General features: G+C 46.3%; 1 long non-coding RNA gene across 3 annotated transcripts in view; it reads left to right on the top strand.

Moving 5' to 3' along the window:
• LOC138763671 (uncharacterized) overlaps positions 1 to 11007 on the top strand; it is a 35164-nt gene extending 24157 nt beyond the window's left edge. For all 3 annotated transcript variants that reach the window (XR_011357710.1, XR_011357709.1, XR_011357708.1), the window contains exons 2-3: positions 58 to 176; positions 10255 to 11007. This is a non-coding gene — a long non-coding RNA (uncharacterized lncRNA). The remainder of the gene's footprint in view (positions 1 to 57; positions 177 to 10254) is intronic.
• The last annotated feature ends 617 nt before the right edge of the window (positions 11008 to 11624 follow it).

Here is an 11624-nt window from a genome sequence, read left to right on the forward strand (position 1 = left end):
TTAATGCCTTGGAGAGTGCCCAGATGGAATATTAACTGTTGCTCTTCCAATTTGCAGGTGGTCTCAGATTGGCAGTGCATGAGAACATGGACAGTCATGTCGGCATGGAAGAGGGGTGCAGAATTAAAATGACTGGCCACTGGGAGATCCCCACTATTGCAGTCGACAGAACAAAGGTACTTAATGAAGCAATCTCCCAGTCTCTGTCCATTCTCTCCAATGTGGAGAAGGTCTCATTGGGAACACTGGATGCAGTAGATGGCCCCTGCAGATTCACAAGTGAAGTGTTGCTTCACTTAGAATAACCCTGAATGATGGTGAGGGGGGGAGGTGTGGGCACAAGTGTAGCACTTTTTGTCACAGAGGTAGCAGCTCCTGCGGAAGGCAAAGAGGGGAAGATTTTTAAATTTTTAAAAGATGTGGTCATACAGCATGGTAACAGGCCATTTCGGCCCTTGATGCCCAATTACATCAAATTAATCTACACCCTGCTATGTATCAAACAGTAGGAGGAAACCGGAACCCCTGGGGAAAACCCACACAGACGCAGGGAAAAAGCACAAACTCCTTACAGACTATGCCAACATTATAGCACAGAAAACAAGCCTTTGGGTGCTTCTTGCCTGTGCCAAACTTTTTTTGCCTAGTCCCTACAGCCTGCACCTGGACTGTTGCCCTTCAGACCCCTCCCATCCATGTTAAAATTGAGCAAGCATTAACCATTTCAGCTGGCAGCTCATTCCATACTCCCACCACCTTTTATCTGAGTAATATGCCTAATGTTCCCCCTAAACTTCTCCCCTTTCACCCTTAACCCATGTCCTCTGGTTTATATCTCACCTAACCTCAAATGAAAAAGCCTACTTGCATTTACTCTATCTATGCCTATCATAATTTTATAAACATCTATAAAATCTTCTCTGATTCGTTCATGCTCCAGGGAATAAACCTGTTTAACCTTTCCTGCATCTCAGTTCCTCAAGTCCCGTCAACAGCTTAGTAAATCTTCTCTGCATTCTTTCAACTTTATTGATATCTTTCCTGTAGTTAGCTGACCAAAACTACACACAATACTCCAAATTTGGCCTCACCAATGTCTTATACAACTTCATGTTATAGGTGACATAAATTGTGGAGGATAATATGTTGGATGCAGAGGCTGAAGAGTGATACAGTATGATTGAGTTTATCATATAAATGAGGAGTACAATAGTTCGGTCTAAACAAGGGAAGCTACAAGGAGATAAGAGAGGAATTGGATAGGGTCAACTGGGAATGCAAGAGGGATGGTTGAGGAACAGTGGAGGGACATTTCAGAAATTTTTCACAGTGCTCAACAAAAGTATAGTCCAGTTAAAAGCAAAGACATTAAGGGTGGCAGCAGCCAGCCTTGGATAACTAAGGAGATCAAGGAAGGAATCAAACTAAAAGCTCGTGTGTTCAAAGTCGCCAAAGGCAGTGGGAAACCAGAAGATTGGGACACCTATAAGAAGCAACAAAGAACCACTGTGACAGAGTATGTTTTAAAGGTATGTTTTTGGGAGTTAAATTGGGTTAGGGTTTGTTAGTTTAGGTCACTTACAAACACTTTAAAACAGATCTTATTTGAAATACTGGAGCTCTGCTAATGCTAGACATATCGGCCCCACAGCTTTTGCAAAAGCTTTGGAGAGTGCCCAACAGACTTCACTACTGGATTGTTGTTTACAAAAAGGCAACAGATGAAAGAGCTTGTCGGAGCTGCATTCTGTCAGGAAGGGAACTTGCTGTTCTAAGAGGGTCATGTGGTTTTGCAAGCAGAGAGAGTTAAACTGGCTTTCTGTGTGTGTGTGTGAGAGAGAGAGAGAGAGAGAGAGACATACAGAGATCAGTTTTACGATGTTACAGTCTGCAACAGCAGCTGGGACTGGAACAGGACAAGCTGGCAAGCTTGTGAAATCCCCATTTGGAAGACAGGTTGTAAGTGCTTAGTTCAACCTGGTCAAACCCCTTGTGGTTCATGGAAGAGGAGAGGACTGGCTGTCTAATGTTTCACTTGGAATAAGAGAAACAAAAAGGCACTGTGGTGACCTGAAAGAAAGAGGTTATCATTTGGAGAAACCTGAGGGGGCGTTTTGTCAGCAAGATGCTGAAGTGGCTGATGGAAGTAAATCAGTTATGGATGTCCTGGAACAATAAATCTCTCTCTGAAAACCAACAAGAACTTTCCTGAGTGGTAACCATTTATCTTTCAAGCACCAAAGCCTGGTGAACTTTATAAATGTTAAATCTGTGCACAGTATAAGAATTCCCTGCAACCAGGGAACTTGGAGGAATGAGGTGGGATTGGACTGTGAATCAAAGAGCTTTTCTGAACTTACACACGTGCGCTTAGAATTTGAAGGGGGTTATGTTAGGTTAGTTAAGTCAATATTGATAAGTTAAAGTGTGATTCTGTTTTCATGTTTAAAGATAATTAAAAGCAACTTTGGTTTAAGTAACCATTTGTCTTGATGAATATCTACTGCTGCTGGGTTTTGGGGTCCTCTGGGCTCGTAATGCCACAAAGCAAGCAATAAAGAAAGGGAATGTAGACTGTGAGAAATGATTAACACAAAATATAAAAGCAGACAGTAAAAGTTATTAAAATTTTATGAAGCACAAAAGGATGGCTAAAGTGAAGGTTGGACTCTTGGAAGATAAGAAGGGAGAATTTATATTGGATGATGAGGAAATAGCTGAGGCTTTGTAGAATTATTTTGTGTTCCCATTCACGGTAGAGGACTCATTAAACTTGCCAAAGACAGATGTTATGGGAGGTGAGTATATGGATGTAATAATTATCACTAAAGAGGCCATACTGAGAAAACTTGAGGTCTAAAACAGTGGTTCTCAACCTTTTTCTTTCCACTCACATACCACTTTAGGTAATCCCTTTGCCATCGGTGCTCTGTGATTAGTAAGGGATTGCTTAAGGTGGTATGTGAGTGGGAAGGGTGAGAACCACTGCTTTAGACCCAATTGTTATTGAAATATTTTGCTTGAGAAAAATTGTCATTGGCCCATTTCTATTGGAGCTATGAAACTGTGCACATAACGAGTCAATTAAGTACGATTGAAACAGTGGTTTTTAAATTTTTTCTTTCCACCCAGATACCACCTCAAGCAATCCCTTACTAATCACAGAGCGCTTAAGGCATAGGGAATACTTAAAGTGGTATATAAGTGGAAAGAAAAAGGTTGAGGACCAGTGGTCTAAAGATAGATAAAACCCCCAGTCCTGATGGTACTGAAAGAAATGGCAGAAGCTTTGGTAATAATATATCTGTAGTCTTCTTCTCTTCTTTGGCTTGGCTTCGCGGACGAAGATTTATGGAGGGGGTAAAAAGTCCACGTCAGCTGCAGGCTCGTTTGTGGCTGACAAGTCCGATGCGGGACAGGCAGACACGGTTGCAGCGGTTGCAGGGGAAAATTGGTTGGTTGGGGTTGGGTGTTGGGTTTTTCCTCCTTTGCCTTTTGTCAGTGAGGTGGGCTCTGCGGTCTTCTTCAAAGGAGGTTGCTGCCCGCCAAACTGTGAGGCGCCAAGATGCACGGTTTGAGGCGTTATCAGCCCACTGGCGGTGGTCAATGTGGCAGGCACCAAGAGATTTCTTTAGGCAGTCCTTGTACCTTTTCTTTGGTGCACCTCTGTCACGGTGGCCAGTGGAGAGCTCGCCATATAACACGATCTTGGGAAGGCGATGGTCCTCCATTCTGGAGACGTGACCCATCCAGCGCAGCTGGATCTTCAACAGCGTGGACTCGATGCTGTCGACCTCTGCCATCTCGAGTACTTCGACGTTAGGGATGAAAGCGCTCCAATGGATGTTGAGGATGGAGTGGAGACAACGCTGGTGGAAGCGTTCTAGGAGCCGTAGGAGGTGCCGGTAGAGGACCCATGATTCGGAGCCGAACAGGAGTGTGGGTATGACAACGGCTCTGTATACGCTTATCTTTGTGAGGTTTTTCAGTTGGTTGTTTTTCCAGACTCTTTTGTGTAGTCTTCCAAAGGCGCTATTTGCCTTGGCGAGTCTGTTGTCTATCTCATTGTCGATCCTTGCATCTGTAGTGCACTATCAGTAACCATCAAGACTAGGCTGAGGGAATGATAGGCTTTAATAAACAGAAGAACCTTGCTGGCCTGGTTCCAGGTATAGGAATGGAGGGAAGGGAGAGATTGCTCGACCTTTACGGCCCAGGACCACAGGGGAGGAGTCATAGGGTATGAGTTATCAGTGGGCGGGCCAGCTCCATATATACAGTAGTCAACAGTAACAATATACAATGGAGGAAACATATCACCTCATTCACCCCTTCTTCTAAAACAGAACCTCCCTCAGTCTTTGATCAACAAAAAAACTGCCAAGACTAAAGATTCAGTCACACTGGTGACCTCCTCTGTCTATGGGACCTGCGGGGTGAGGGTTACCTGCTGTTCCGCCGGCCGGGTGTCAGGAGATGGGGTCACTGTCCAACTACGTAAAGAGGGTGCTGTCTGCATTGGGGTGATGTCAGAAACGGTATTGGAGGGCAGAGCCTGAGGGGAGCCAGCCCCGTTGGAGTGAGATCTGTGGGGGGGGGGGGGGAATTATCCAAGGCAAATCTGCCCCTAACAGTCCCATTATGGGGTAGTGATAAACTCAGGGTGCTCAGGGGTGTATGGAGTGATTCCGGGCTCTCCATATTTTTGCAATGCCCTCGGCCTCCAGGACCCAACTTGTTCTTGAATAAAGTTCCACTTATATTTTGGCATCGGACTGGAAGCTCATTCTCATACACAGATAGATTCCATCCTTGTCAGGGCCTGTTGTCAGAGGAGTTGATGGTGCCTGTGGACCTTGAGTTATAGGTACACTGGGTGTTTTAATCCTGTTGTTTCCACAATACTGTCATCTGTGTGAACCACAATCAGTATGACTTTGTCCTTCTCCAGTCTGCTGTGTGGTTCTTCCTGACAATACATGCTCTGATATGGAAGCATTTGCAACAGATGTCGTAAAAAAATGTTATCAGCAGCTCCAGTCATACTTCCCACAGTCACAGTTGTCACTACTGTGAGGTCACTGTCGATGGGGGGGGGGGGGGGGGGGTGCCTGATGTCCGTAGCTGCCGCCGCAGCCAGGGGAGGCCAAGCTCCACTGCCACCACCGGGGGGCCCGATGGTCCATGAACTGTGGGCAGTTTACTGTGAGGGGCATTTGAGGGCCTCCGAATGCCATCATCACACTCCTAAACTGACTCTGGAAGTCAAGGCACAGGAGGATTGGCACGCAGAGCTGGGGCATGGCCAGTAAGGAAAAGGTATCATAACGTTCCTCCTCCACCATCAAAGACACCATACAATACCCACTAATGTCCGTTTGATGGTCTTTTTCTGCCAATGAAATGGAGCTGCTCATTGGCCAGACTGGAAGCGAGAGTCTGTGGACCACATCAGGATGGATGAAGCTCTCCGTAGTGCCACTATCGAAGAGACAGTTTATCTTGTGTCCATTCACCTCGATCTGCATCATGGAGTGGACGATCAGATGAGGGCTGGCCTGGTTCAATGTAATCGATGCAAGGATCGGATCATCATCAGCAGGAAGGTCCGATGCACAAGGTGCGGCCTCCATGTTGACAACGCGATCACGGCTGCCGAGATTGAGGAAGAAGGCGGAAGTGACATCAGCGAAATGGGCTGTGACTGCAGACCATGCAGAGGATGAGGGCGGCAGCAGGTAAGATGGTGCTCCTCTCACCAAGCATGCAGTCGGCACTGGAAGTGGAGACAGGGCTCGGTCGTCGGTTGTACACGCTTTGCTTCGTGGGGAGGTTCTGGCCTTGCATACCTGTAGATAATGTCCCCTCTTTCCACAGCCGGAGCAGTTAACACTCCTCATGGGCCAGAGTAGTTGTGGGTGTTTCGTCTGTCTGCAGAAATAGCACTTCTGATGCTTGATTGCCACCACTGCCGTGGTTGGGTCGGCCGTCCCTGAGGCCACCTCCCAAGGTGGCGGCATTTTTGGCGTGCACATAGAAGGCCTGCTTTTGCCTGCAATCGATTCGGTGGGGCGCTGAGCCGAGTCTAAAATCCTTACCAGCAGTATGGCTCGCTTCAGTGGTAACTAGTCTTCCTCGAGCAGGCGCTGCCTTATGTAGTCAGACCTCAACCCCGGCATCCCGGACCAGGTCTTCAACGCACTGGGCTACCAGTACAGGAGCCATGGAACTACCCCTACAGTCTCTCCCCAGTACAAGCAGAGCACGAATGAACTCTTCAGCCGACTGCTGTTTTCGGGTCGGCAGGAGGTAACGTGAGTACACGTCGTTGACCTCGGATTTGTGGAGGGCCCGAAGCTCAGCCATTGCCTCAGTGTAAGTGGCACTGCTCCTGATGGCTTGGAAAGCTCTCTGGCCAACTTTTGCTTGCAGAACTTTGAGCTTCTTTTCATCAGAGTCGACCAGTTCGGCAGCGACCTCGGGGAAGTTGCCGAAGCAGCTGATCCACTGGTCGTACTGTTCAGACGCTCCTGGACATTGGGGTCCACTTGACTGATTGGGGCGCAGCAACTTCTCCATGACCAGAGAGATAATTTTCTGTTTATTAAATTGTAGTGCACTATCAGTAACCACCAAGACTAGGCTGAGGGAACGATAGGCTTTAATAAGCAGAAGAGCCTTGCTGTCCCGGATCCAGGTATAGGAATGGAGGGAAGGGAGAGGTGGCTCGACCTTTATGGCCCAGGACCACAGGACAGGAGTCATAAGGATATGAGTCATCAGTGGGCAGGACAGGTCCATATATACAGTAGTCAACAATAACTATATACAATGGAGGAAACATACCACCACAATATCAAAATTCTCTGGACTATGCAGGTCCTGGTGGATTTGAAGACATCAAAGGTCATACCACTATTCAAAAAATGATGTAGGCAAAAGGCAAGGAATTATAGGCCAGTTAGTTTAACATCTTTTGATGGAACACACATAAGATAAGGATGCATAGAATTGGAGGTGATGTATTAACATGGATAGAGGATTGGTTAACATGGAAAACAGAGAGTTGGGGTGCAAGGGTGTTTTTCTGGTTGGCAATCAGTGGTAAGCGGGGTACCTTAGGGGTCGGTGCTGGGCCTGCTTCTGTTCACAGTATACATAAATGGTCTGGAAGAGGGGATAGAGTGTAATGTATCAAAGTTTTCTAATGACACTGAATTAAATGGAAAGCAAATTGTGCAGATATGGAGAGTCTGCAGAGAGATATAGAAAGGTTAAATAAGTGGGCAAAGGTCTTGTATAATGTTGGCAAATGTGAGGTTATGCACTTTGAAATGAAGAATGGAAGATCAGAATATTATTTAAATAGCAAGCGATCGCAGCATGCATGACGTGCAGAAGAACTTGGGAGCACTTGTGCATGATCGTAAAAGGTTGGTTTTCAGGTATGGCAGGTTATCAAGAAGGCAAGTGAAATGTTGGCCTTCGTTGCTAGAGGGATAGAATTCAAGAGCAGGGAGGTTTTGCTGCAACTGTACTAAGTACTGGTGAGACTCCATTTGGAATACTGCACCAGTTCTGATCTCCTTACTTGAGGAAGGATCTACTGGCTTTGAAGATGGGGCAGAGGAGGTTCATCGGGTTGATTCCAGGGATGAAGGGGTTGGTCAAGGAGGATAGACTGAGTCATCCAGGACTGTACTTACTGGAATTTAGAAGAATAAGAGGGGATCTCATAGAAATATATAAAATCATGAAAAGCATAGATAAGATTGATGTAGGTAAATTGTTTCCTTTGGTAGGGGAGAGCAGAACTAGCAGACATAGCCTCAAGATTCAGAGTAGTAAATTTAGGATAGAGATGAAGAAGAATTGCTTTTCCCAGAAGGGTGGTAAATGTGTGGAATTCACTTCCCATGGTAGCAGTGGAGACAACCTCAGTAAATATATTTAAGACAAGGTTGGATAGATTTCTACATAGTAAGGGAATTCAGAGATATGGGGAAAAGACAGGTAGGTGGAGATAAGCGTATCATCAGATCAGCCATGAATGACAGAGCAGGTTTGATGGGCCGGATGGCCTACTTCTGCTCCTATTTCTTATTTTCTTATGTTCTCTACTTTTTTTCTCTTGTGCCTTCTCACCCACATCCACCTATGACTTCTTGCCTATGGGCTTCTGCTCCTCCCCCCTTTGGTGAAGGGCTCAGGCCAAAGACATTGGTTATGTATCTTTATCTCTGCTACATAAAGAATGTTGTGTGACTCGCAGAGTTTTTCCACCATTTTAGTGTAAAATGTACTCCAATAATTTCACTGTATAAATATACCAGCTTGAATCTTCCTGGCAATTTTAAAAAGAACAATATTCAGACATTCCCAGAGAAGTCATGAGGAAGTGCTGCAAGAAATTATCCTCAACATCCAAACCAAATGAGAGATGATGTGAGTATGACCATGCCAGCTCCAAGGGAAGCAATCCTATTAGTTCCATCCCCTCATGCCTTTCTCCCCTACAATTTATTGTAAGCACCATTTTTCCACCAATGGCCAAAGCTAAATAATCCACCCATTTTACAACATTCTATTCAGCATGGAAACAAGCTTTTTGGCCCAACTCATCCATGCTGACCAAGTTATCTATCTCAGCTAGAACCATATCAGTGCACTTGGCCCAAATTACCTATCATCCTCCTTTCTTATCCATGTCATTCCAAATGTCATCATTATACCTGCCTCTACCGCTTCCTTTGGCAGCTCATTCCATATATGCACTACAAATGACTATGCAAATTATGCACATATTAGATATAAAGCTGCAGAATGCTTGCAAATATCTAAAATTTATCTACTGTACACTCACGGTGCACCTATAATGTTACTCCATAACTCCCATACCCATTGCAGTTCAAAAACACAAAATATATTATTGTCTTTTGCAAGCTGGGGATTCAGATTACTTCTTTACATTTTCCTCTCTGTCTTCTGTTATGTCCTGACCACAAGTACATTAGGCTTTGTTTATTCTTCAGTGTATGCTGAATACCAAGTTTTACCCAACAAAGACAAAGAGTATGGGTCTGGAAGGACAAAGCAGTACATGGACCAACAAATGACTTCACATCCACATTATCCATCCAACATTTAGCAGCATGTAATCAATGGATTTTCATAATGAAAATGACCACACCATGGAATTTCACAGTGATAATCTAAAAAATTTCTGAAGAGAAATCAGCTGTCAATGGGCCTGTGCAATCACATGATTATTTGGATAGGATCAGGAATATCCTATCCAATAGGTCTTTTCAACCCAGAAGTCTATTGTGGCGTTAGGCACTTTCAGGTGGCCAAAATACCCCGATGTAAAGCTGCACATTATGCCCATATGCGGCTGTCGGGAGGCCACCTGAAAGTGCAGGAGGCACCTGTGAGGCGCACTTTGTAACCCTCCTCCGGGAGGGATAATCGCCGGAGCACAGAGGTCCCCCCCAGGCACCTGAATGCAGCTGCCTGAACGCGGCTGCCAAAGGGACGGGCTGATGACATTGCAGTGACATCGTCAGCTTGAGACACTCGGAGCGAATTTTGAAACACAGTGTGCAGGCAGGGTATTGCAGGTACAGTCGCGTTTTTCAGCCTTACAGAATAACATTATATTCGAACTATGGCTCCAAAACAGGCTTCAAACTGGTGTGAAGAAGAGGTAAAATTGCTTCTAGACCATCTGTCCCAGGAATCCCAGGAAAAGGAGCTCACTGGGACAGTGAGGGATGGTCCCACATTTGAATGCTTGTCATGGTCATAGCTGCAGTAAAATTCAGGTGGTTACAAAACTGAAGAGCCTGAGGAAGAAGTTCCACACAGTCCTGGACCACAACAGGAGGAGCGGCAATGGGCGCAAGGAGTGGCAGTACTTTGACCAGTGCCACACTATCTGGGGGGCTCGCTGCTCAGCTACTCCCTTGAACATAGCCAGCACTCTGGAGAGCCCTGATTCCCCAGAGCTCATCCCTGAGGGATCTCAGGCAATAATGGAGGAGACATGCAGGTCCAGGAGGTGCAGACTGCCGCAGAGGACTCCGCTGGCACGGATTTGGATGCCTCCGAGAGAGGCAGCACAGAACTCACTGTCCCTGGAAGAGGCGAGGCAGCACTCTCACCAGAGAACACAGGTACAGTAGCATTGAGGTTGCGTGTATGGAGAAGCACATAATTTGAATACTGATGCACTTTTACTGTTTCCATCCACAGCCTCTGATCCCAGATGCAAGCGCCAGCGGCTGACCAAGGATAAGGTTCTTGCTAAGGAGCTGCAGGCGATGTTGACAGCACTTGACAGGAAGGACAGAGAGGGGGACCGCCAGTGTGCAGAGGAGTCGCAGGATCAGGAGAGAGCCCTCCTCACCAACCTGAGAGAGGAGGAGGAAGCAATGCGCCAGTCCAAAATGGACAGGCAGGCCCAGTCAGTGACTGGGTTGTCAGCTTCCCTGCAGGAACTCAGCACCACAATGGACAGGCAGTCTGCCATCTTCGACAGATTGGTCCGTCCCCATTCTCACAGTCATAAGGTCACCCTAATACCCATGTACCTGGCCCCTCCAGCCAGCATGCCATTTCATTCCAATCCAGTGCATCACGGTAGTGGACACTTGGACATGACTGAGATGCTGGGGTCCAGGACAGGTTCCTCCACCACCCCCACCCCCTCCCCCACCTCATTCCTCTCAATGCTGGAATGAGGTGTGCGTCTAACTAAACTTCCTTGATGCTGCTAACTCACTGTCTACTTTTGTGGTTCATGAAGCCCTTATATGTGCAATTTTCTGTGCAACACTTTAAGGATTGAAACACTCAGCAGTGAGGTGCTATGGTACTGGGTGGAGGTGTTTGTTGTGTTTGTTCTGTGGTATTCAAGTGTGGAGTGAATTTGCACTGTTTTATCCATTCCATGGTTTACATTTGGTGCATAATTTGATTTGTTATGTCGCGTTATCTAACTCAGATATTTATGAAACAATAAGGTTTATTGAGAAACGATTTTTATTAAATTTTTGACAAGCACTGAAGTCTCAGGTTTCATTTATATGCAACTGTTCCTTCACGAGAACACAGTGTCACGTAAGATGCCAGGCAGCAGGCTAGTGTCGCCACATTCGGGGGGTGGGGGGTGGAGGCGGGAGCAAGTTGTGGGAGTTGGGTGTCAGGGACATACCCGAGTGGCAGCCACTTCCCCTGAGATTCACCCTTCACCCTTACAGGATCGACATAATTGCAGAACGGATGGCCTGGTGCCCTTGGGCCTGCTGATCGTTACAATCTTGGCTATTGGGTGCAGGGCCATCTGCTTCAACCAATGTTTACTTTGACAGAAAGTCATCCTTGTTAATCTCACATATGTTGTGCAATACACAGCAGGCAAACACAACATCTTGGGCAAAGGTGGTAGAGATATCCAGGCACTTGGACAGGCACCGCCAGTGACCCTTTAGACGGCCAAATGCATGTTCCACCACTATCCTTGCAGAATTAAGGGCCTTGTTAAATCTTGACTGATCTGGATCCAGTACTCGGTGCTGTGTGAACTCCTTCATCAGCCAGGTTTGTAGGGGGTATACCGCATC

The sequence above is a fragment of the Narcine bancroftii genome, chromosome 5, assembly GCF_036971445.1.
Source record: "Narcine bancroftii isolate sNarBan1 chromosome 5, sNarBan1.hap1, whole genome shotgun sequence".
NCBI classification, from domain to species: Eukaryota; Metazoa; Chordata; class Chondrichthyes; order Torpediniformes; family Narcinidae; genus Narcine; species Narcine bancroftii.